At 44.3% G+C, this 25309-nt stretch overlaps 2 pseudogenes; both read left to right on the forward strand.

The window, feature by feature from the left end:
• The first annotated feature begins 866 nt into the window (after positions 1–866).
• LOC113748207 (olfactory receptor 51I2-like) lies at positions 867–14924 on the forward strand (annotated as a pseudogene).
• A 7522-nt stretch (positions 14925–22446) lies between these two features.
• LOC113748208 (olfactory receptor 6N1-like) lies at positions 22447–23658 on the forward strand (annotated as a pseudogene).
• The last annotated feature ends 1651 nt before the right edge of the window (positions 23659–25309 follow it).

Consider the following 25309-nt stretch of genomic DNA (forward strand, 5'->3'; position numbering starts at 1 on the left):
GGGGGTTAAGGTGGTGGTACTTAATGCCTTTCCTCCTAACACTTGATAAACTGCTGGCAAACAGGTTTTGACAAAAAAATGTGGTCCCCACAAATCTGTGTCGGAGTTTCCCTGGGGTAGCCCCCACATGAATTGTTCGCACATCACACGTTAACATGTTAATGCTAACTGCGTAGTGTGCACTGAGCGTCTAACATAGCTAATCAATTAACATGCTATGTTAACTTGATCTAGCACATCAGAGTTGCACACACACACCAAGACAACACACACACACACACAGAGGACACCCACCCACACACACACATACAGTCAGAGATTGCCAGGGAACACAGACACAGATTACAACACATCAAGACAAAAAAGACGTCCCGTTTAAACTAAGTAGTCCCTTCAAAATAAAAGACTTAAAACTCTCTTAAACAGCTTCTCACCACTTCCACAAAGTTTTGTACCACAGAATTAAAAAATAGATACAGGACTTCAGCGTCATTTTACTTCTACAACTGACCTTTCAAAGTCCTTCTACACTGTTAAACGACTTCCCCTACTACTGCTGCAGTTCTTAAAACTACAAATAAATTTATACAAACTTCATCAATCTTTCTACCGACCCTCAAGTTTTTTTTAAACTTACTTCTCCTACTACAGACGTCAAACGTACACATGTCAACAGACTTTTTTTGTGAGACTCTTAAACTTTTCAACTTTTTTTAGATTTTTTAGTGTTCAAACTCTTTAGAACAGACACAACACCACCACACACACACACACAAGTAAACACAGGCCAGCCAAAAACAAACAACCCCAAGAGGAGGGCAGGACCACACATACACTTGGGGATACGTAACAATTTAGTATTGACCATGGGTAGGACAGATTATTACGACAGTCGAGGGGGTGCGTTGGGGAGTAACGGAAGGAGCGAACCAGTACGAGGAGGCCCAATAGAGGTCAGAGGGGAAGTGTGTCACACAGGGAATTCAGAATCAACACTAAGACACAAAAGACAGCTTCCTTCAAAATATATTAATAAAAAAGACTAAAACCTCTGTCTTAACTAACAAGCTCTCCACTATACTTCCACAAATTTTTACTACGGGACACCACGACATTTCAGCCTCATTTTACTTTCTTCACTGACCTTCCTAACAATCCTTCTACACTTTTTTAAACCAATACTTTCCCTTCTGTACGTGGCTAAGAGTCAATTGAAAAGATCAATATACATCATACAAACGCAAATCTTCTACAGTTACCTAATCACTCAAACGTACTCTCCTTTACTACACATTTCCACGTATCTTGTACTATTAAACTGTGTATCAACTTTGTTTTTGAGAGTCCACTCATTCGTAAGAACTACTACTACACTAACTTCTACAACTAACACTTTTAACTACTTCGCCGATGACTTACAGACTCATTTATCAAACTACACAATTCACACATAGCTTGTACTGATTATTTTACTAAATTCATATTAATATTCTACAAATTCATCAACTTGGTTCACAAATATTTACCAGTCATATCCATAAGTAAACAACTTGCAAATCTTTATACAACCCTACAATCATACATGAATGCTATTGCTGTGGGCTATGAACAAAGGCTTGGGGTGAACGCTACGAGAGACCAAACACTTCTTCGGCACGGGACAAAGGGAGACGCAAGACAATATATACACAGGGTAATGGGGAACAGGTGGAAAACAAATCAGAGCGGAAAGTAACAATCGACCGGTAGACACATGAGGAAGGGCAAAGTGACCTGACGAAGAGGAGAGTTATCTTCACAAATAAACAGGAATGACACGAAAGACAGACAAAAAACCCAGGCTTGACCTCACCGCGGTGTGGACAGTTATGAAGCCGTTCTCTGTATATAGTTTAGGCTCGCTTAGCTGCTGATGATCGACTCTCACCCTGGTTTGCTTGGCAACCTCTCAAGCATTGACCTTTGACTTAACTTTTTTGAAGTCTGTGTATAGGATATCGACTTCAAACTACATTTTTGATGTCGGCCATTTATCCTTGTCTTCTACCTCTCTACTACCCGTTTTGAGGTTAGTATCTGAAAAAGTCCCCCCATTTTGTACATTGCCTTTTCAAGGTGCAAACTATGTCTGCCCCATCCATCTGTATCTGGCCCAGAGGTAATAAAGACGCAGATTGATCTGGCTCTGGTAGGGTAGTGTCTAGAGTATATATATGGGCACATTTAGTCAGCCTCTATATGTGGCCACCCTATTGGTACCCAGTAGCTAAAATCAAAATGGCTCCCACATATCTTTCCGCCCAGTTCATTACCACACCAACTTAGCCCCTGATATTCCCATAACGGGCCCATGTCCATGCTACCCCCAGTTCCAGGCCGGAACTCACTTAGCCACATATATACGTTTGGGGCCATTAAGGCAAGTCTTGGTGGGCCTTCAACAGTGCTGGGTGCCTATGTTTCTGAAACATGGGCACTTCACACATGTGGGGCGCTGGTTTTCTTGAAAAAATATGGGCCCTTATTGCCCTGTTTATTCCATTGCCCTCCCCTTAGCCCACTACCATCCCTATGGGGGCTCATACAGCCAGCCTACAGTGGGCATGCACATGTGGGGCCATGTAACTGAACCTAATGGGACCAATCAAAATTTTGCCCAGTTCAGCCGTGCCCACTCAGTAACCCACATACCCGTATGTAACTGTACACACACAACTAGTGACTAGTGTACCCACTTTCAACTCCAACATCTTTCCAAATTGATAACACAACTGTGATGGGCCTAATCACTGGAAACAATGAAACAGGTCAAAGAAGGATAGAGGGCCTGAATCTGCTGGTGTCGCAAGGCTGGACTTTTGCCATGTGGCCACTTCACAAACCTTTTCACACATAAACAAATCAAAACAGCGAGTGTCAGGTATTATTACAATTAATCTGTGTACAGTGTTTAGTGCATTTCTATAGCAATGATGATGTAATACAGGGTCAGTTCTGATGAATTGGCACAGGAAAACAGTGAACACCACCTGTGGTTCCAGGCCTCTAGAGTTTGATGAAGTTGTTCTGATAGTCGTAGACCTTGGTGCAGATTTTAATGAGATCCATTGAGGGTTTGGAGGCTGATTAAAAAGCATCCACAGACTCAAACAGTTCACTTTCTGAATCCTGAAGGTCTGTGTTTTCTGGTGTATTTCAACAGATACAAGTGTATGTGGAGGTCAGGTACAGGTGAATGAAGAAACAAATCTATACAGCTTGTATGTGATCTTTAAAGTCTTTTATATAGACAACTTTCATGGATATCAAGTAAACGTACAATATATAACTTTGATGGGTATTGAACATTATAATACAGATATCTTATTTTGTGATCATGTTCAAGCATATATTCTGATACTCTGCAGTAATTCTATCTTGTTGTCTATCTGATCTGGATCACCAAACCTCCATGAGCCTATGTACATTGTTCATTGCACGTTGTTAATCAACTCTGTTTGTTTTACAGCACGGTTTCTACCCAAAGCTTCTGATTGACTTTTTATCTGACAAACAGATCATAACATATTCAGCCTGTTCTTTCAGTGGTTCATATTTTACTCTTAGTCTCTTCAGAGTTCTTACTGTTGGCAGCTATGGCCTATGACAGGTATGTGTCTATATGTAAACCTCTGCAATATCCAACCATCATGAGAAAAAAGACTGTGATTATGTTCTTGGTTTTAGCCTGGCTTGTGCCTGTTTGTCGTTGCAGTGCCAATTGTTTTTCGATAAATAAAAACTCTGTAAATTACTTTCAAAGGAATCATTTGTAGACACAGTTTACAAGCTCACTGTGTGTTGAATCAAAAGTGCTTACCTCCATAGCCTATGTACATTTTCATTGCAGCTTTGTTAATAAACTCTGTTTTGTTTACAGCACTGTTTTCTACCCAAAGCTTCGGATTGACTTTTTCGACAAACAGATCATAACATATTCAGCCTGTCTCTTTCAGTGTTCATATTTGACTCTTAGTCTCTTCAGAGTTCTTACTGTGGGCAGCTATGGCCATGACAGGTAGTGTCTAATGTAAACCTCTGCAATATCCAACCATCATGAGAAAAACACTGTGATTATGTCTGTGGTTTTAGCCTGGCTTGTGCCTGTTTTGTCAGTTGCAGTGCCAATGTTCAGAATGCAAATAAGAAACTCTGTAAATTGACTTCAAAGGAATCATTTGTAGCAGCACAGTTTACAAGCTTCCACGTGGGTTGATCACAAAGTGCTGAGACCTCCATAGCCTATGTACATTTTCATTGCAGCTTTGTTAATCAACTCTGTTGTTTACAGCACTGTTTTCTACCCAAAGCTTCGGATTGATTCTTCGACAAACAGATCATAACATATTCAGCCTGTTCTTTCAGTGGTTCATATTTGACTCTTAGTCTCTTCAGAGTTCTTACTGTGGGCAGCTATGGCCATGACAGTAGGTGCTAATGTAAACCTCTGCAATATCCAACCATCATGAGAAAAACACTGTGATTATGTTCTTGGTTTTAGCCTGGCTTTGTGCCTGTTTTGTCAGGTATGCAGTGCCACAGTGTTCGATTCTAAATAAGAAACTCTGTAAATTGACGTTCAAAGGAATCATTTGTAGCAGCACAGTTTACAAGCTTCCACGTGTGGTGATCACAAAGTGCTGAGCGGTCTACCCATTCCAGGCAACGTCCCGCAGCTCAATTTCTTCTTATCCATAGGGGTCTTTGTGAATGGCATTTCATTTGATGCCATAACTGACAGCCTTGACACCAGCAGTTCAGGCCCTCTACTTCCTTCTGCTTGACCTGTTTCATTGTTTCCAGTGATGAGGCCCATCACAGTTGTGTTATCAATTTGGAAAGAGTGTTGGAGTTGAAAAGTGGGTACACTAGTCACTAGTTGTGTGTGTACAGGGTTAAATACGGGCTATGTGGGTACTGAGTGGGCACGGGCTTGAACTGGGCAAATTTGATGGTCCCATATGGTTGCAGTTACATGGGCCCCACATGTGAAGCCCATGTAGGCTGGCTGTATGAGCCCCCATAAGGGATGTAAGTGGGCTAAGTGGGCATGGGCATAAACAGGGCAAATAAGGGCCCCATATTTTTTCAGAAACATAGGCCCCACATGTGAAGCCCATGTTTCAGAAACATAGGCCCCACATGTGAAGCCCACATAGACTTGCTTAATGGGCCCCATAACGTATATATGTGGGCTAAGTGAGTTCCGGCTGGAACTGGGTAGCATGGACATGGGCCCTATATGGAATATAAGTGGGCTAAGTGGGTGTGGTATGGAACTGGGAAAGACTATGTGGGAGCCATTTGATTTTAGCTACATGGGTACCATATAGGGTGCCCACATATAGGCTGACTAAATGTGCCCCATATATATACTCTGACACTACCTCAGAGCCAGATCAATTCTGCGCTTATACCTCTGGGCCAGATACAGATGATGGGGCAGAAATGTTTGCACCTTGAAAAGGCAATGTAAATGGGACTTTTTCAGATACTACCTCAAAACTGAGGGGTAGAAGACAAGGATAAAATGGCCGACATCAAAAATGTAGTCTTGATAGTCTGATATCATACACAGACTTCAAAAAAGTTAGTCAAAGGCATGCTTGAGGTTGCCAAGCAACCAGGGTGAGAGTCGATCAATCAGCACGTAGCGAGCCTAAACTATAACAGAGACAGCTTCAACTGTCACACCGCGGTGAGGTCAAGCTGGGTTTTTGTCTTGTCTTGTCATTTCCTGTTTTATTTTGAAAGATAACTCTCCTCTCGTTTCAGGTCACTTGCCCTTCCTCATGTGTCACCGGTCTGATTGTCTTCCCCGCTCTGATTGTTTCCACCTGTTCCCCATTACCCAGTGTATATATTGTCTGCGTCTCCCTTTGTCCCGTGCCGAAGTGTTTTGTCTCTCGTAGCGTTCACCAAAGCCTTTGTTCATAGCCCACAGCCATAGCATTATTGCTATGATTGTAGGTCTGTATAAAGATTTGAAGTTTGTATTATGGATATGAAATGGTAAAATATTTGTAGAAAAAGTTGAATAATTTGTAGAATATTAATAGTAGAATTTAGTAAAATAATAGTACAAGATCTTGGTGAATTGTGTAGTTTGAATGAAGTCTGTAGTAGTAGGAGAAGTAGTTAAAAGTGTTAGTTTGTAGAAAGTTAGTGTAGTAGTAATGTCCTAAATGAGTGGAATCTAAAAAAAAGTTGAATACAAGTTTAATAGTACAAGATCTGTTGAAATGTGTAGTAAAGGAGAAGTAGTTTGAAGTGTAGGTCTGTAGAAAGATTTTAAGTTTGTATGATGTATTTGTATTTTAATCTGTAGCAGTAGGGGAAGTAGTTTAAAGTGTAGAAGGATTGTAGAAGGTCAGTGTAGAAGTAAAATGAGCTGAATGTCGTGGTGTCGTAGTACAAAATTTGTGGAAGTAGGTGAGAGCTGTTAAGAAGAGTTTTAAGTCTTTTATTTTGAAGGGAGTCTTTTGTCTTATGTGTGTCAATCTGTGTCCCCTGCCTCTCTGACTGTATGTGTTTGTGTGTGTGTGTGTGTGTGTGTGTGTGTGTGTGTGTGTGTCTGTTCTAAATGAGTTGAATCTAAAAAAAAAGTTGAAGTTTAATAGTACAAGATCTGTTGAAATGTGTAGTTTGAATGAAGTCTGTAGTAAAGGAGAAGTAGTTTAAATTGTAGGTCTGTAGAAAGATTTGAAGTTTGTATAATGTATTTGTATTTTAATCTGCAGTAGTAGGGGAAGTAGTTTAAAGTGTAGAAGGATTGTAGAAGGTCAGTGTAGAAGTAAAATGAGCTGAATGTCCTGATATATTTTTTAATTCTGTGGTACAAAATTTGTGGAAGTAGGTGAGAGCTGTTAAGAAGAGTTTTAAGTCTTTTATTTTGAAGGGACTCTTATTTTAAAGGGAGTCTTTTGTCTTATGTGTGTCAATCTGTGTCTGTGTTCCCTGCATCTCTGACTGTATGTGTGTGTGTGTGTGTGTCTCTGTGTGTGTGTGTGTGTGTGTGTGTGTCTGTGTGTGTGTGTGCAACGCTGATGTGCTAGCAGTTAACATTAGCATGTTAATATTAGCATTGTTAGCGCTCATGCACTAGCAGTTAGCATTAACATGTTAACGTTGATGTGCTAACAATTCATGTGGGCATACCCAAGGAAATCCTAACAGATTGTGGGACCAATTTTTTGTCAAAACTGTTGCAGCAGGTTTATCAAGTGTTAGGAGTAAAGGGCATTAAGACCACCCCTTACCACCCCCAGACGGATGGGCTGGTGGAGCGGTATAACCGGACACTAAATAGCATGCTGCGCAAGTTTGTGTCTCACACAGGTTCTGATTGGGATCGCTGGCTGCCATACCTGCTGTTTGCCTACAGAGAGGTCCCACAAGCCTCCACAGGTTTCTCTCCCTTTGAACTGTTGTACGGCCGCCAGGTGAGAGGACCGCTGGACCTGCTGAGAGACTACTGGGAGAGTTCAAAGCCGGAAGGAGAAAATGTGGTGGCGTATGTAGTAAAAATGAGGGAGAGACTGGAGGAGATGACAGCACTTGCACATGAACACATGGAGTCAGCGCAACGAAACCAGAAAGTGTGGTATGATCGGAAGGCTGCCAACCAGTGAAAGTAAGTTGCTGACTAAGTGGCATGGACCGTATGAAATCAGCAAACGTGTGGGTAAGGTCACATATGAACTTTTTATGCCAGACAAGTTTAAAAAATATCAGACTTTTCATATTAACTTGCTGAAGGAGTTCCAGGAGCCGGTGCACCAGCAGCTTTTGGGCTTTTGGTCCGTGCTGTGCAGGAGGACTCCTCTGTTGACAGCCACCACCACGGCAGTGGAGCCCCCACAGATATACCTGTCGCATCTATCTTTCACACAGCAGGCAGAGGTAAAACCCTTGCTCAACCCAGAGCTCTTTAGAGAGACCCCAGGTTTCACTTCACTGGTGCAGCACAGGATTCGGCTGAAGGGAGATGCCCCGGTGCGGCAGAAGAGCTACAGGATTCCTGAGCGGTTAATTCCTCTGCTGCAAAAGGAAATTAAGTTGATGTTGGAGCTGGTAATAATAGAGGTTTCCTGCAGTGAGTGGTGCAGTCCCATTGTATTGGTTCCAAAGAAAGATGGTTCTCAGGTTTTGTATTGATTTCAGATACTTGAATGCAGTGTCCAACTTTGACCCATACCCCATGCCTCGAATTGATGATCTGGTGGAGAGAGTTGCACAGGCACTTTTGTAAAGCAGTGGCACTTTATTGGGTTTGCACACTTTGCACATGGCATATTTGCACATTTGATATACATATAGATATTTGATATACATAATGGAATATTTTTACATTCATTGTCCTGTAGATCTTATTGGTGCTGGTAGGTTCTGTGATGGCCACATGGTTCCACCTGCAAAAGAGGGACATGAGATTTAATGTGCATTATTTTGTTGGTAATTGAATGCAAACGTGACATAATGTGATTAATCTAATATATATGTGCAATTGTGTGTTAATTTATTGGGAATAGTAAAGTGTGTGTGAAATGGTACTCACCAGTTTCCTTTGTCTCCAGGGTGTTCGGGCAAAAGGCTTCCCCAGGAACGGTCACCATATTTGTAGTTCTGGGAGCATCCAAGTGGTGATTGATGGGGGTGTTGGGAAATGGTGTATTTTATTAGTGTTAGTGTGTGTGCTAGAATTGGGGGGAGGTTGTGTTGGTAAATGTGTGGGTGTATGAATATAGTGGGAGGATTAAATCAATAAGTGTTTCTTAGACAGAGCAAGGCAGTGAATGGGTTCTCCCTCGTTACCTAGACACCCTATATAAGGCGCCATTTTGGGATCATTGGGTGGTTGTGGTATGATGTGGAGAGTGTTTGCCATGCTGTTAACATGGACCAATAAAAGACCCGCCTGACACGCTACAATCCTGCCTTGGTATTCTTTTGCCTGTATGCTCCAGCTGCAATTGTGGTCCACCTAACAGTCTTTTACATACCAAAAGATTCATTGCAATGATTTGGAAGAAGATCAGCAGACCAAGTGTAACGTATTGGGTGAAACAGATGCTGGCAACCTTTACTTTGGAGAGAGTGACATACATACGAAAAAGAAGGCAAGATATGTTCGAAGAGATATGGAAACCATTTAATATGTTTGTTAATGGTATTGATTTAGCAAATGATAACGAGGAGGAATAAGTAGTCATGTACACCTTTACAACAGGACTGAATACAAATTCATATTCAAAAAATAAATTCAAATACCCGCAACTGTATTAAGCCCTTAAGTTACGCATAAAATGTCTTATGGATGAGAAGTGAGTGTCAGTGATGTGTATATGTAATGGTTGTTTGTTTGTTTGTTCGGTTTTGTTCTGTTTATGACACTTGTATCATAACAGGTGCTTTTGTTGGAGCACAGACTTACATATTTGATATAATGACATGTGTGTATATACAAGTGTATGTAAGAAAATGTTAATAAATATATTGTTCAAAAAAATGGCTCTTGTGATTTATTTTTAGGAGCACTTAAGAGGAATGCATTGACCCAAGAAATTACACAGAAGGGTTCAAAAAGGGCCCTCTCCAAGTGGTTCATCAGAGCCTATGACAGAGGTGGAAACAGAACAGCAAGAGCTCAGAGAGCGCTTCAAAAAAAGTTGGAGGGTGGGGTACTCCGCCAAAAGGAAGAGTCCCAGTAGGTAAAACTTTGCATGTCCACCCAGGTTATCCTATGTTATGTTGGACTTTAGTAAAAAAGAAAAAAAGAAGTGTAGCTCAAAAGTTTTATGTTTGAAACAAGAACATGTTTTATTAAACATTCATTGAAAACAACTTTATATTGTGTTTTTTGTAGCACTGTTTTGTATTTACTTAAAGAGGAACTATGCAAGACTTTTGCCTTTATTATAATTAAATTATCAATTTATTTACCGCTTGGGAATAATTGTGATAGTTAACTACGGGGAGAATGGAGGCTCTATGCTTTCCACCTAGCATCTCTTGGCCGAAAATCAACCCTGCAGGATCAGTGCTTCTGACCCAGTTCTCATCTCGACGGCACCACAACACAAACACCCTGTAACCCGTAATCTCTTGTTTATGACAGATAAGACTACACAAATATACACATCATAACATTGTTTATGATAAATAACATTATTCACCACACCATGGATTGTGTTCTTGTCGGCTTTGTTGAAAACAAATGAACATGGTCAGGTGGGGGAGAGAAGAGGGTTAGCAAAACAGCGAAAAAGTCACCAGACTTGCATAATTCACATTTAAACACAGTATGACTGTCCAACCTGAAATATGGATTATTAGCCTCACTTAATAATCAAAGGTCATGTGAGCAAAGATGGGGACCCTTTAGATAAATTGCCCAGTTGGGCCTCGTGTACAAATTCACTTTAATTGAGCTTGTAAATTGAACTGGTAAAAGCCCTCAAGCCCACATGGGAACCTACAGGTGAAGCCTACATGTTTCTGATAGAACTCACCCACTTAGGCCAGTCCCAGTAGGTTAAAACTTTGCATGTCCACCCAGGTTATCCTTTTATGTTGGACTTGGAAAAAGAAAAAAAGAAGTGCAGCTCAAAGTTTTTCTTGAAACAAGAACATGTTTTACTAAACGTTCATTGAAAAGAAGTTTATATCGTGTTTTTGTAGCACTATTTTGTTTTTCTTAAAAAGAAGAAAATTTTATTAAAAACCATCATAATGTCATTTAAAATCATTAAAACAAGCAAATTTGAAAACAATTTAAAACATTAAACGAATCACAGGATTATGATTGAAATTCTTTAAACGAGCTCAGCCATAAGCACATGAAAGAGAAAAGTTTTTAACTGGATTTTAAAAGTTCTAAGAGTTGGGGTGATTCAGTCCTGCTGGTATAGGCAAGAAATTAGACCAATTATCTCTTGATTCACACTGTTCCTTAAACATTTCAGTTGACGGCCTCATGAACCTTACAGGATGAAGAGTGTGAAAAGCTGTAGACAGCTGTACATGTTGATTTGTATTGTTACATTACTTATGATTGAACACTACTGAGTCAACATCTTTAAAAAGGCACAACTAAACTGGACGTAGTACACTGAGTGAACACCTCGGCTCCCCTGTGTGTTCACGTGGCTGCTCTCAGTGGTAAAAGCTCAACAGTATAAAGGTTCAGCAGCTGCCTCAGGTCTGGACTAGATCAGAGCAGGATGGTGTATTTTACTAAAATATAGGATACACATTACACTTGAATGCAAAGACTGTTTTCTGAATGTCTTTATGACTTTATTAAACGGGGCAGACCACAGGGACTTATTTAAACAATATATTTTGTGTTTGTCTTATTTTTAGCTTCAATGGAAACAAAGTTTTATTGAACACATCTTTCTGAATGACTTGAAATGTGTTTATGTTGATATTATCAGAAAAAATTGTTTGAAATTTGCAGTTTATTAACTCTTTAATATGTTTATCTATTATGAAACAGTGTTCTTAATTGTGACTGTTTTCACTTGTGAAGAAGGACATTTTGAGTCTGTGCCATGTGATAACCTGATGATGATTGAGAAATGTTTGCTTTTTGGCATTTAGTGTCAAAGACTTGTTTATTTCTCCTGAAATGTGTTGTTTTTATGTTGAATATTATCGGGTCAAATTGTTTCGAATGTGAAACCTACCAACTATTTTGTTGAGGCCAGTTAAACTGTAGTACCACTCATTTTTCCTTTTAATCAGTTTTGTCCTCCCTCTTTGTCTCCATCACTCTCACGTCTCTTGCAGACATGAAGAACAACGACAGCCTGAATCCTGACTATTTTCAGTTGACTCTGTTTTCAGATCATGGCTCCCTCAGATATTTGTTCTTCGTCTGTGTCTGTTGATCTACATGACTATAATTCTGCTAACATTGTCTTATTCTGGCAGTCTGCCTGGAGACGTCTCTGCCTCACCATGTTACTGTTTATCTCCTTTCTGTCTTTAAACTCCTCTGACGGGCTCAGCCGGCTTCTTCCCCAGGTTTCTGATGGGACATTCTGTCTGACACTCATTTCATCTCACGCCCCATTTGTTTCATTCAGATTTATGTCATTTACACGTATGGATCATATGAGCTGATTATTCCTCACCCTCATGGGCTATGACAGACTGGTTGCTATTTGCCAGCCTTTACATTATCACAGTAAAATGACTTTAAAGACGGTGATTCAGCTTTTGATGTTTGCTGTGCTCTATCCTGCATTTGCTATCAGCTTAGGTGTATGTCTCACTGTTCGATTAAAACTGTGTGGAAATAAACTGCACAGGGTTTTCTGTTCTAACTGGCCCGTGGTTCAGCTCTCCTGTGTGGACACGACTCTGAACAACATCGTAGGTCAGTTTGTGACAATGACGACCATTCTTATCCCCCTGTTCTTCGTCCTGTTCACCTACCTGCGCATTCTGCTCGTTTGCAGAAGAAGTTCGTCTGAAGTCAGAGAGAAAGGCGTACAAACCTGTCTGCCTCACATGGTCACATTTGTGACCTATTCATTCTCTTCTTCTGTGAGCTTTCACTGACTCGGTTTGAATGTGAATCCAATCATCACAGTTGTTTTATCTTTAGAGTATCTGATCATTCCTCCCATCAATAATCCTCTAGTTTACGGCCTGAATCTGCCTCAGATCAGACGAGTGATCTTCAGATTTTTTAAAATACACAAAATGTCTCCTGCTACTAAAATGTAAAACATAAATGTAGGAATATCAAACAGCTTTGAAATGGATCAACATTGTCATGACCTGGCTCTGAGAGTCCACACAATGTACATCTGTTTAAGCAATTCTTTATTAAAATAAAATTAAACCATCATAAAGGATTTAAAGTTATGGAGTGGGTAGAAGCAGTGGTATCAGTGGTGTAGGGTGTGCATAAGTGAGAAGTGTGAGTGTGCAAGTGTTGATAGTGTGAAACAAAAGCAAAGCAAATTAGATTTTATTTGTACAGTCCAAAGTCACAAAGTCCATTTTCCTCTGAGGCTTTACAATCTGTACAGGGAGTGACACCCTCTGTCCTTAGACCCTCGGTTCCAGTGAGGAAAAACTTGCCCACAAAAACCTTTAACAGGGAAAAAAGGTGGAAGAAACCTCAGGAAGAGCCACAGAGGAGGGATCCCTCTCCCAGGACGGACAGACGTGCAATAGGAACCACAAGGAACCCAGCGTCCTGAGAGCGCAGTGTTCTAGAGGGGTAGTAAGGTACTATGAGCTTCTTTGATATGATGGTGCTGGCCATGAAGAGCTTTGTAAGTAAGGAGAAGAATTTTAAATTCTATTCTAGATTTAATATGGAGCCAATGCAAGGAAGCCAAAATGGGAGAGATGTGATCTCTGATCTTGGTTCCTGTCAGAACACGTGCAGCAGCATTCTGAATTAACTGCAAAGTCCTCAGAGACTTATTGGGCACAGCCTGATAACAAAAGTTACACAGTCCAGCCTTGAAGTAACAAATGCGTGGACTAGTTTTTCTGCATCCGCCTGAGACACGATGCGTCTGATTTTAGCGATGTTACGTAAGTGGAAGAATGCAGTCCTCGAAATTTGTTTTATGTGACGTTAAAGGACAACAACCTGATCAAAAACAAACTCCAAGATCTTTTACAGTGGAGCTGGAGGCCAGGGTGATCCCATCTAAAGTAACTAAGTCTCTAGAAAGAGAGTTTCTGAGGTGTTTGGGTCCAATTACAAGGACTTCAGTTTGTCTGAATTTAACATCAGAAAATTGTAGGTCATCCAACTTTTTATATCCTTAAGGCATGCTTGGAGTTTAGTTAACTGATTGGTTGCATCAGGCTTGATCGATAAATATAATTGGGTGTTGTCAGCATAACAATGAAAATTGATAGAGTGATTCCTAATAATGTTCCCTAAAGGAAGTATATATAAACTGAATACAAGTGGTCCTAGTACAGAACCTTGTGGGACTCCATGACAAACTTTGGTATGCATGGAGGATTCATCATTGACGTGAACAAACTGAGATCAATCTAAGAAATACGACTTAAACCAGCTTAGTGACTTCTTTGGACGGTTTGAAGCTGACAACAACACCCCTGCAAGAAGACAACACCCCCTCCAGGTGACCAGGTGCTGTCGCTGTCTCCAGCCAGCGTGAGGAGATCCCTCTCCAGGATCAATGCTCGCAAAGCTGCAGGACCTGACAACATTCCTAATCGTGTGCTGAAGGACTGTGCAGAGGAGCTCACAGATGTCCTCACAGACATCTTCACACCTCCCTGAGCCAAGCTGTTGTCCCCACCTGCTTCAACTACACCACCATCATCCTGGTTCCATAGAAGGCCTCTCCATCCTGCTTCAGTGACTACCGCCCTGTGGCACTGACCCCCATCATCAGGAAGTGCTTTGAGCGGTTAGTCATGCAGCACATCAAATCCATCCTCCCTCCCTGGACCCCTACCAGTTTGCATATCGGGCCAACCAGTCCACTGATGATGCAATCTCCACCACCCTCCACTCAGCTCTTACTCACATAGACTCTAAGGACTCATATGTGAGGATGCTGTTCCTAGACTTCAGTTCAGCTTTCAATACCATCATCCCCCAGCAACTGACACAAAAACTGGACTGTTTAGGACTCAACGTCTCACTCTGCAACTGGTTGCTGGACTTCCTGACTGGAAGACCACAGGCAGTCCGGGTCAGCAGCAACGCATCCAGCACTATCACTCTAAACACAGGGGCTCTCCAAGGATGCGTGCTCAGCCCCTTACTGTTCACCCTGCTGAGCCACGACTGCACACCAACACACAACAGCAACCTCTTCGTCAAGTTTGCGGACGACACGACTGTGGTGGCTCATCAACAGCAACAATGAGTCAAACTACAGGGATGAGGCCAGTGGCCAAGTGGTGCAGAGACAACAATCGCTCTCTGAGAAGACGAAGGAAATTGTTGTCGACTTCCGGAGAGCCTCCACCCAGCACCACCCACTAACCATCAACGGTGCTGCAGTGGAGAGAGTGAGCAGCACCAGGTTTCTGGGTGTGCTCATCAGGACCTCTCCTGGAGCAGCAACACTGCATCACTGGCCAGTGTTAGATCCCGAGTCACCCCTGTTCAGGTGGTACTGGTCCAACTCTCCGTCTCACGGGTCCGATCCTCAAGCCCCTCTCAGGACCGTACAGAGGACTGTTTAAGCTGGTGGCGAGGAGATTCGCCTAGCGTCTAACTGCCCTCATCCGCACGTCTACCCTGCTTACTCTAGTATAGCACCCGACCAAATAGCCCCTGCGGGCCAATTACTACACTAGCCGCGTACGTTCAAGGCAGCTCTCCTCTCATTGATCTGTGCACTTGGTATGGTTGCTAGAATAATTTTAGTGGCTTGGGCAGTGAGCCCTGAGGGTCCGTTAATTTCTTTGGGCTAGAGTAACCTGTTAGAACATTTTAAGATGTTAAACACACTGTACCTTATAAATTACAACAATAGGAGATGCTATAAATGTAAGATCCACAACTTAATCTTTAACTGCAGTGGATATATTTATTGCAAAGTTTAGCAAGGGCAAGCATACAGTTCTATTCATTCAAGTACGATCAAGCCGTCCGTCCGTCCATCTTTTTCCGCTTATCCGTAGTCGGGTCATGGGGGCAGCAGCTTCAGCAGGGAAGCCCAGACTTCCCTCTCCCCAGCCACTTCTGCTAGCTCTCCCAGTGGGACCCATAGGCGTTCCCAGGCCAGCCGAAAGACATAGTCCTTCCAGCGTGTCCTGGGTCTGCCCCGGGGCCGCCTCCCGGAGGGTCGTGCCCGGAACATCTCACCAGGGAGACATCCAGGAGGCATCCTCACAAGATGCCCAAGCCACCTTAACTGGTTCCTCTCGATGCGGAGGAGCAGCGGTTCTACTCTGAGCTCCTCGCAGATGGCCAAGCTTCTCACCCTATCTCTAAGGGAGAGCCCAGCCACCCTGCAAAGGAAGCTCATTTCGGCCGCTTATTCGCGATCTCATTCTTTCGGTCACTACCCAAAGTTCGTGACCATAGGTGAGGGTAGGAACGTAGATCGACTGGTAAATCGAGAGCTTCGCCTTTCGGCTCAGCTCCTTCTTCACCACGACGGACCGGTGCAGAGTCTGCATCACTGCAGAAGCCGCACCGATCTGCCGGTCGATCACCCGCTCCATCCTTCCCTCACTCGTGAACAAGACCCCGAGATACTTGAACTCCTCCATTTGAGGCAGGATCTCATCCCCGACCCGGAGACTGCACTCCGCCGTTTTCCGGCTGAGAACCATGGCCTCGGATTTGGAGGTGCTGATTCTCATCCCAGCCGCTTCGCACTCGGCTGCGAACCGCTCCAAAGAGAGCTGAAGGTCACGCTCTGATGAAGCCAACAGGACTAGATCGTCCGCAAAAAGCAGGGACCCAATCCTGAGGCCACCGAACCACAGCCCCTCAACGCCCTGGCTGCGCCTAGAAATTCTGTCCATAAAGGATATGAACAGAACCAGTGACAAAGGGCAGCCCTGGCGGAATCCAACTCCCACGGGAAACAGGTCCGACTTACTGCCGGCAATGCGGACCAGGCTCTGGCACTAAGAGTACAGGGACCGGATAGCCCGTATCAATGGGTCCGGGTCCCCATATTCCCGGAGCACCCCCCACAGGACCCCCCGAGGGACACGATCGCACGCCTTCTCCAGGTCCACAAAACACATGTAGACTGGTTGGGCGAACTCCCATGCACCCTCCAGGGCCGCGGTAAGGGTATAGAGCTGGTCCACAGTTCCACGACCAGGACGAAAACCACACTGCTCCTCCTGGATCCGAGGTTCAACAATCTTGCGCACCCTCCTCTCCAGGACCCCCGAAAAGACCTTCCTGGGGAGGCTGAGGAGTGTGATCCCCCTATAGTTGGAGCACACCCTCCGGTCCCCCTTTTTGAAGAGGGGAACCACCACCCCGGTCTGCCAGTCCAGGGGCACTGCCCCCGATGTCCGCACGATGTTGCAGAGACGTGTCAACCAAGACAGCCCCACAACATCCAGAGCCTTGAGGAACTCCGGGCAGACCTCATCTACCCCCGGGGCCGTGCCACCGAGGAGTTTTTTGACTACATCAGCGACCTCAGTCCCAGAGATGGACGAGACCACCACGGGGTTCCCAGACTCTGCCTCCTCAAGGGAAGACGTGCTGGTGGGATTGAGGAGGTCTTCGAAGTATTCCCTCCAGCGACCCAAGACGTCCCCAGTCGAGGTCAGCAGCACGCCGTCCCCACCGAACACAGTGTTGACAGTGCACTGCTTCCCCCGCCTGAGCCGCCGGATGGTGGTCCAGAACCTCCTCGAAGCCGTTCAAAAGTTGCATCCATGGCCTCACCAAATTCCTCCCATGCCCGAGTTTTTGCCTCCGCAACCGCCGAGGCCGCATTCCGCTTGGCACGTCGATACCCGTCAGCTGCTTCAGGACTCCCACAGGCCAAAAAGGTTCTGTAGGCCTCCTTCTTCAGCTTGATGGCATCCCTCACCGCCGGTGTCCACCAGCGGGTTCGGGGGCCACCGCCACGACAGGCACCGACCACGTTATGGCCACAGCTCCGGTCAGCCGCCTCGACAATTGAGGAACGGAACAAGGTCCACTCGGACTCAATGTCCCCCTGCCTCCCTCGGGACATGAGCGAAGCTCTTCCGGAGGTGGGAGTTGAAACTCTTTCTGACAGGAGATTCAGCCAGACGTTCCCAGCAAACCCGCACAGAACGTTTGGGCCTGCCAGGTCTGACCGCTATCCTCCCCCACCATCGGCGCCAACTCACCACCACGTGGTGATCAGTTGACAGCTCCGCCCCTCTCCTCCCCCTGAGTGTCCAAAACATGTGGCCGCAAGTCCGACGACACGACCACAAAGTCGATCATCGAACTGCGACCGAGGGTGTCCTGGTGCCAAGTGCACATATGGACACCCTTATGCTTGAACATGGTGTTCGTTATGGACAATCCATGGCGAGCACAGAAGTCTAATAACAGAACACCACTCGGGTTCAGATCAGGGGGGCCGTTCCTCCAAATCACGCCCCTCCAGGTCTCACTGTCGCTGCCCACGTGAGCATTGAAATCCCCCAGAAGGACGAGGGAGTCCCCAGAGGGAGCGCTCTCCAGCACCCCCTCTAAAGACTCCAAAAAGGGTGGGTACTCTGAACTGCCATTCGGTGCATAGGCACAGACGACAGTCAGGACCCGTCCCCCCACCCGAAGGCGAAGGGAGGCTACCCTCTCATCCACCGGGGTGAACCCCAATGTACAGGCACTGAGCCGGGGGGAAACAAGCATTCCCAACCCTGCTCTGCGCCTCTCACCGGGGGCAACACCAGAGTGGTAGAGCATCCAACCCCTCTCAAGGAAACTGGTTCCAGAACCCACACTGTGCATCGAGGCGAGGCTGACTATATCTAGCCGGAATCTCTCAACCTCGTGCACCAGCTCAGGCTCCTTCCCTGCCAGAGAGGTGACATTCCACGTCCCCAGAGCCAGCTTCTGCAACCGGGGGTGGTCGGACCGCCAGAGTACCCACCTCCGACTGCCGCCCATCTCTCTTTGCACCTGTCCCCCGCTAAGACCCCTCCCATGGGTGGTGGGCCCATGGGAAGGGGGGCCCATGTAACCTTTTGGGCTGTGCCCGGCCGGGCCCCATGGGTAAGGACCCGACCACCAGGTGCTCGCCAGCGAGCCCCACCCCCAGGCCTGGCTCCAGGGGGGGGCCCCGGTGGCCCCCGTCCGGGCAAGGGGAAATTGGTTCCTTCAGTTGTCATTTCATCAGGGGGAATTGAGCTGCACTTTGTCTGGACCCTCACCTAGGACCTGTTTGCCTTGGGTGACCCTACCAGGGGCATAAAGCCCCCGACAACAGCTCCTAGGATCATTGGAACACGCAAACCCCTCCACCGCGGTAAGGTGGCAGCTCCGGGAGGGGTCAAGCTTATTCCCTAAAATCACTATCCTGATATTAATAAATCTGATAACCTGATACAAAGGCTGTTGCTGAGTTACTGAGATGGGTCCAATTTGGAGAGAGGAAGGGAAAGGGTGAAGCGACGGCCTTTCAATCCAACCCTGTCACAACTGCCATGACTGCTGGATTTTGTCGAAAGTCCCTGGCTTTGTCCAAAGCTTGGAAAGTCCCTGATGTCCACAGTCTTTTATCGGCAGGATGAACACGAAAAGAATCCTGTTTGGTCCAGTCGAAACCCACAGCCGGTCGGGGGTGGTTAATCCCCCTTGGCACGGTACCCTCTTGCCGGCTGTAGCTCGCCGAATTCTTCTCTTGCGATGTTGGGCTGTTCGGCTCTTCCTTCTCTGTAGTTTAGAGTCTAAGTCTGAAGATTCAATGCTCCCGATGTGGTCAGTCGTCCAGCATGTCCCGAACTCGGATGCCGACTGACAAGGATAACCACGATCTCTGTTGCGCAGTGGCTCTCATACTCCCCGTTTGTTGGATTTTCCCCCTATCAGGCTACAATAAGTCACTTGCCGGATTCCAACCATATTAGGTGGTGTTAGATCCCGAGTTACCCCTGTACAGGTGGTACTGGTCCAGCTCTCCGTCTCACGGGTCCGATCCTCAAGCCCCTCTCGGGACCGTACAGAGGACTGTTTAAGCTGGTGGCGAGGAGATTCGCCTAGCTTCTAACTGCCCTCATCCGCACGTCTACCCTGCTTACTCTAGTATAGCACCTGACCGAATAGCCCCTGCGGGCCAAATACTACACTAGCCGCGTGCGTTCACGGCAGCTCTCCTCTCATTGATCTGTGCACTTGGTATGGTGCTAGGATATTGTTTAGTGGCTCGGACAGTGAGCCCCAAGGGTCCGTTAATTTCAATGGGCTAGAGTAACCTGTTAGAACCTTATTAGATGTTGAACTCACTATACCCCATGATTACACCCTGTAGGAGATGTCATAAACGTGAGGTCCACAACTTAATCTTTAACTGCAGTGGATATATTTATTGCAAAGTTTAGCAAGGGCGAGCATACAGTTTAATTCATTCAGATTTGATCAATCCTATCCTCTAAAATCACTATCCTTATGTTAATAAATTTGATAACCTGATACAAAGGCTGTTGCTGAGTTACTGAGATGGGTCCAATTTGGAGAGAGGGAGGGAAAAGCTGAAGCGATGATCAGTCGATCCAATCCTTTCACGACTGCCGTAACTGCTGGATTTCATCAAGAGTCCCTGGCTTTGTCCAAAGCTCGGGAAGTCCCTGATGTCCTCAGTCTCATCAGCAGGATGAACACAAAAGAATCCTGGTTGGTCCAGTCGAAACCCACAGCCGGTTGGGGGTGGTTAATCCTCCTTGGCACGGTTCCCTCTTGCTGGCTGCAGCTCGCCGAATTCTTCTCTTGCGATGTTGGGCTGTTCGTCTGTTCCTTCTCTGTAGTTTAGAGTCTAAGTCCGAAGATTCAATGCTCCCGATGTGGTCAGTCGTCCAGCATGTCTCGAACTCGGGTGCCGGCTGACAAGGATAACCACGATCTCTGTTGCACAGTGGCTCTTATACTCCCCGTTTGTTGGATTTTCCCCCATCAGGCTACAATGAGTCACTTGGCGGATTCCAACCATATTAGGTGGTGATTGTCATAGTTCATCCTCTCTGTTTGTCCCTCCAGATGTTTCCTGTTTGCTTCACTTATCCCCTCCCTCTCATTCTCCCTCCGGTCCAGTTGCTTAAGATTTCCTGGCCCAACCTCTCAGCATGATTTAGTTATGGTTACTTCTTTAGCTACTAGCTGTTGCAATGATTTCACAATCTCCAGTAGTCAGAATCAAAATAGTTATAATCACACTTTTTCCTTATGGTTACATTCATTACAATATTTCATTTTTACATTGTTCAACCACAGAATCATCATTGATCACATTTTAGTTTAGCTCATTTTTATCTTCATGCATTACTCACATACTCAGACGGAAAGTCCCCAATTGCCCAACTCAAAATGGAAAATCCCTGAATGTCCAATGGTTCATGCCATTGCTGGCCATACCGGAAAGTCCCCCTGATTATTACATTAACTCCTTTGTTGTGTCAGCGGGTCAGGGATCTCAACTTACTTGACACCAGGAAAGCTCAGCAGCGCCTCTACTTCCTCCGCAGACTGAGAAGAGCCAGAGCTCCAGTCCCCATCTTACAGACTTTCTACCGCGGCACCACCGAGAGCATCCTGACCAGCTGCATCACTGTGTGGTATGGCAGCTGCACTGCATCCTGCAAGAAGACCCTGCAGCGCATAGTGAGAGCAGCTGAGAGGATCATCTGTGCCCCCCTCCCCTCCCTCCAGGACATTTACAGCACACGCCTGGCCTGCAAAGCATTCAGCATTGCGGGCGACCCCACCCACCCCAACCACCAACTTTTGAGTCTCCTGCCTTCCAGGAGGAGAATGAGGAGCCTCTGGGTGAGAACTAGCAGACTGAGAGACAGCTTCATGCACCAGGCCATCAGGATGCTGAACTCCCTCCCAGCACTGCCCCCCCTTCCTTCTTTGCCCGCTGCCCCCACAAACTCTGGACACTGCTGACCCCCCCTCACAGATGTCTTAAGCTTGTATATATTTTTAGATTTGTATATTTCTATTCTATATTTTTTATATATTTTTTACATCTTTTACTATACTCGTGTCCACGCTGTTTGGGATAAGAGAGAAACGTAATTTCAATGCTCTGTATGTCCTGTACATATAGCAGCATTGACAATAAAGTTGACTTTGACTTTGACTTAGGGCGGTTCCTTTAATGCCAGTTTGATGTTCCAGTCTCTGTAAAAGAATTTGATGGTCAATGAGTTGAAAATTAAATCTGATTAAATTGTAACATCTGTATGGCTTTAAGCAGAATGAAATTCTTTTTGGTCTCTGCAGAAACTCTTACGGCTTTAAAAAAAACAAAACATTACAGGCCATAAATTAAGGTGTGGCTATGTTCTCCCTTTGGACCTTTCCTGTTCACACTGCTGCTCACATCCACGTAACTGAAGAAAATAAAGTTTCCACAGACACTTTGTTGTGATCATTAGAGGCTCCATCTGTCCGAGCTCTCATTTAACAAGCTGACTAACGTGCTGCTAATAACTAGTTTGAATGTTGAAACTTGATGTTTTGTAACTGTTATAGAACAAACCAAAGGTTTATTCCAGGGTACAGCTGAAAGTATATCTAGATTGTCTGCTTCATTGGTAATGCACATAAAAGATTATCATGCAGTAATAACACTAACTATTCTGAACTGAGCATGAAATATGTCCAGTTCTACTCTCATTCTCTGTGATGCTTCTGGAAGCATTAGATCACTGATGTTTTTTTTATTTTTACAGTTGTATCTTTACAGTGTGTCCTCTACTGTCTCCACGTCATCTGTTATTTATATGCATGCTGTGACAAGTAAGCTCAATGATGAACATGAATGTTGGCTGATTCTGCAGGTGGTTTGTTGAACTTTGGATGGATGTATTTGAGTACATATCTAACTAAAGGATACTGATTCTCACTTCTGTTTGACTTGACTAAAATGTGATTATACCTTACATTGTCCTCTCCTTTCTTTTACATTATCATCCATCACTCTCTCCTGTTTGTTCTTTGTATCCACCTCTCTCTCTTTTTTGCTTCTCTTGCAGACATGAAGAACAACGACAGCCTGAATCCTGACTATTTTCAGTTGACTCTGTTTTCAGATCATGGCTCCCTCAGATATTTGTTCTTCAGTCTGTGTCTGTTGATCTACATGACTATAATCTCTGCTAACATTGTCATTATTCTGGCAGTCTGCCTGGAGAAGTCTCTGCATCAGCCCATGTACATGTTTATCTCCTTTCTGTCTTTAAACTCTCTGTACGGCTCAGCCGGCTTCTTCCCCAGGTTTCTGATGGACATTCTGTCTGACACTCATTTCATCTCACGCCCATCATGTTTTGCTCAGATTTATGTCATTTACACGTATGCATCATATGAGCTGACTATTCTAGGCATCATGGGCTATGACAGACTGGTTGCTATTTGCCAGCCTTTACATTATCACAGTAAAATGACGCTTCGGTTGGTCAGAAATCTTTTGATGTTTGCTGTGCTCTATCCTGTATTTGCTGTCGGCTCCTGTCTCTATCTCACTGTTCGATTAACACTGTGTGGAAATAAACTGCACAAGCTTTTCTGTTCTAACTGGCCCGTGGTTCAGCTCTCCTGTGTGGACACGACTCTGAACAACATCGTAGGTCGGTTTGTCAGTGTAACAACCATCTTCATCCCCCTGTTCTTCGTCCTGTACACCTACCTTCGCATTCTGCTCGTTGCAGAAGAAGTTCGTCTGAATCAGAGGAAAGGCGTTACAAACTGTTCGCTCACATGGTCACATTTGTGACCTATTCATCTCTCTCTTCTGAGCTTTCACTGACTCGGTTTGATAATGTGAATCCAATCATCACAGTTGTTTTATCTTTAGAGATCTGTCATTCCCCATCAATAATCCTCTAGTTTACGGCCTGAATCTGCCTCAGATCAAAGGAGCCATTGTTAGATTTCTGAAGATTCACAAAATGGCTCCTGCTGCCAAAACGTAAAACTCAACATGGATATATATATATATATATATATATATATATAAAGTGCTTCAGGAATGTGGTAGATGTTTTTGTCCATCGATGTTGATTGCTATCACAATAATTTTAAGGAGATCAGAATATGCTAACTTGAAATATATCAACCTGAACAATGATACAGACTGAGATGCATTGTTTAAATTCACATTGTGGGTTTGAATTGGTCTTAAATGATAATACTTTTTTTTTTGTCACATGTTAAAGCACACCCGATGTATAATAAAACATATATGCTCTGCTTTTTTAAAATGGGATGCTGTTTGTAAAGCGGCTCACGCTGAAAATAACAGCAACATTTTGTCACATTTAGATTCAAACAATGTTTAAAAAACTGGTGTGAATTTTTGAGAGTCACTTTTTTTAATTCTTTTTTTTTGCACATTTACAATATTTGTCAACTTTATATTGTCATCCAGCCCCTGCTCCGCCTACTCCAGTCTCCCAGTTTCCTGCTTTGTTTGTCACGTCCTAATCACCTGTGTACTTAAACCCTTTGTTTCCCCTTCCCCAGTGCTAGATTGTCAGTGTACCATGTGTCCTACTTTCCAGCATTTCCCTAGTGTGCTTTTTGGTTTTGACCTTTGCCTGTTTTTGCCCTACTCCTTTGGATTGTTTGTTTGCCTTACCTGACTGATCTCCCGTGTACCAAACCATGGATGGTAATTAAAGACTGGTTACCTCCTGTATCTGCCTCCCGAGTCCTGCAGTTGAGTCCTGTGTCCGTGCCTTGTAACAAATATTTAAATACAAACGTTAAATGTTACACCTAAATGTTAAATCTAAATGTTAAATCTAAATGTTAAATCTAAATCTAAATGTTAAATCTAAATATTAAATCTAAATCCAAATGCTAAATCTAAATATTAAATCTAAATGTAATATGCAAATTCAAATGCCGGTAACCCGAAGTACCAAAATAAAAGCTTGAGGGGGTCAGAGTGTGTTTATAGTGGCAAATAACGAATAAAACCCATCTTATGAGTGTGTTTATAGTGGCAAATAACGAATAAAACCCATCTTATCCGTGGAAATTGACTTATGGACATGGATTATCGTGATAATAACTACCTAAAATAACAAACATGTTCGGAGAAACTTTATCTGAAGAGTACTTTGAGTTTTGTATGAAACTAATGCTACGTGATTTGGACAATCTGACAGAGAGTGAGTGAGCAGAGAGGGCTTAAATACTGGCTTGATTGGTGATGGGAACCAGGTGAGTCAAGCAGGTGAGGGGAATTGGTCTGATGAGGGGGCTGTGGCTGGCAGGTGAGTGAAGAGTGAATGGAAAAGTACTGAGGCAGGTGAGAGAGGAGCAGACTGTGACAACCAGGTGGAGGCGGGCGGGCGCAGGATCTTGCTGGCCCTTATGCAAGCAAATATGACAGATCAGTCAAAGTGACTCCCTTGTGGCTGGCTAGAGTGGCTACAGGTCATAAGTTCCGCACCCTTTACAAAAGTGACGCTAAAAACTTTAAGTACTCTTCAAATAAAGTTTCTCCAAACGTGTTTGTTATTTTAGGTAGTTATTATCATGATAATCCATGTCCAAGAGTCAATTTCCCCGGATAAGATCGGTTTTATTCGTTATTTGCCACTATAAACACACTCT

This window comes from Larimichthys crocea, chromosome XVIII, assembly GCF_000972845.2.
Source record: "Larimichthys crocea isolate SSNF chromosome XVIII, L_crocea_2.0, whole genome shotgun sequence".
NCBI lineage: Eukaryota > Metazoa > Chordata > Actinopteri > Sciaenidae > Larimichthys > Larimichthys crocea.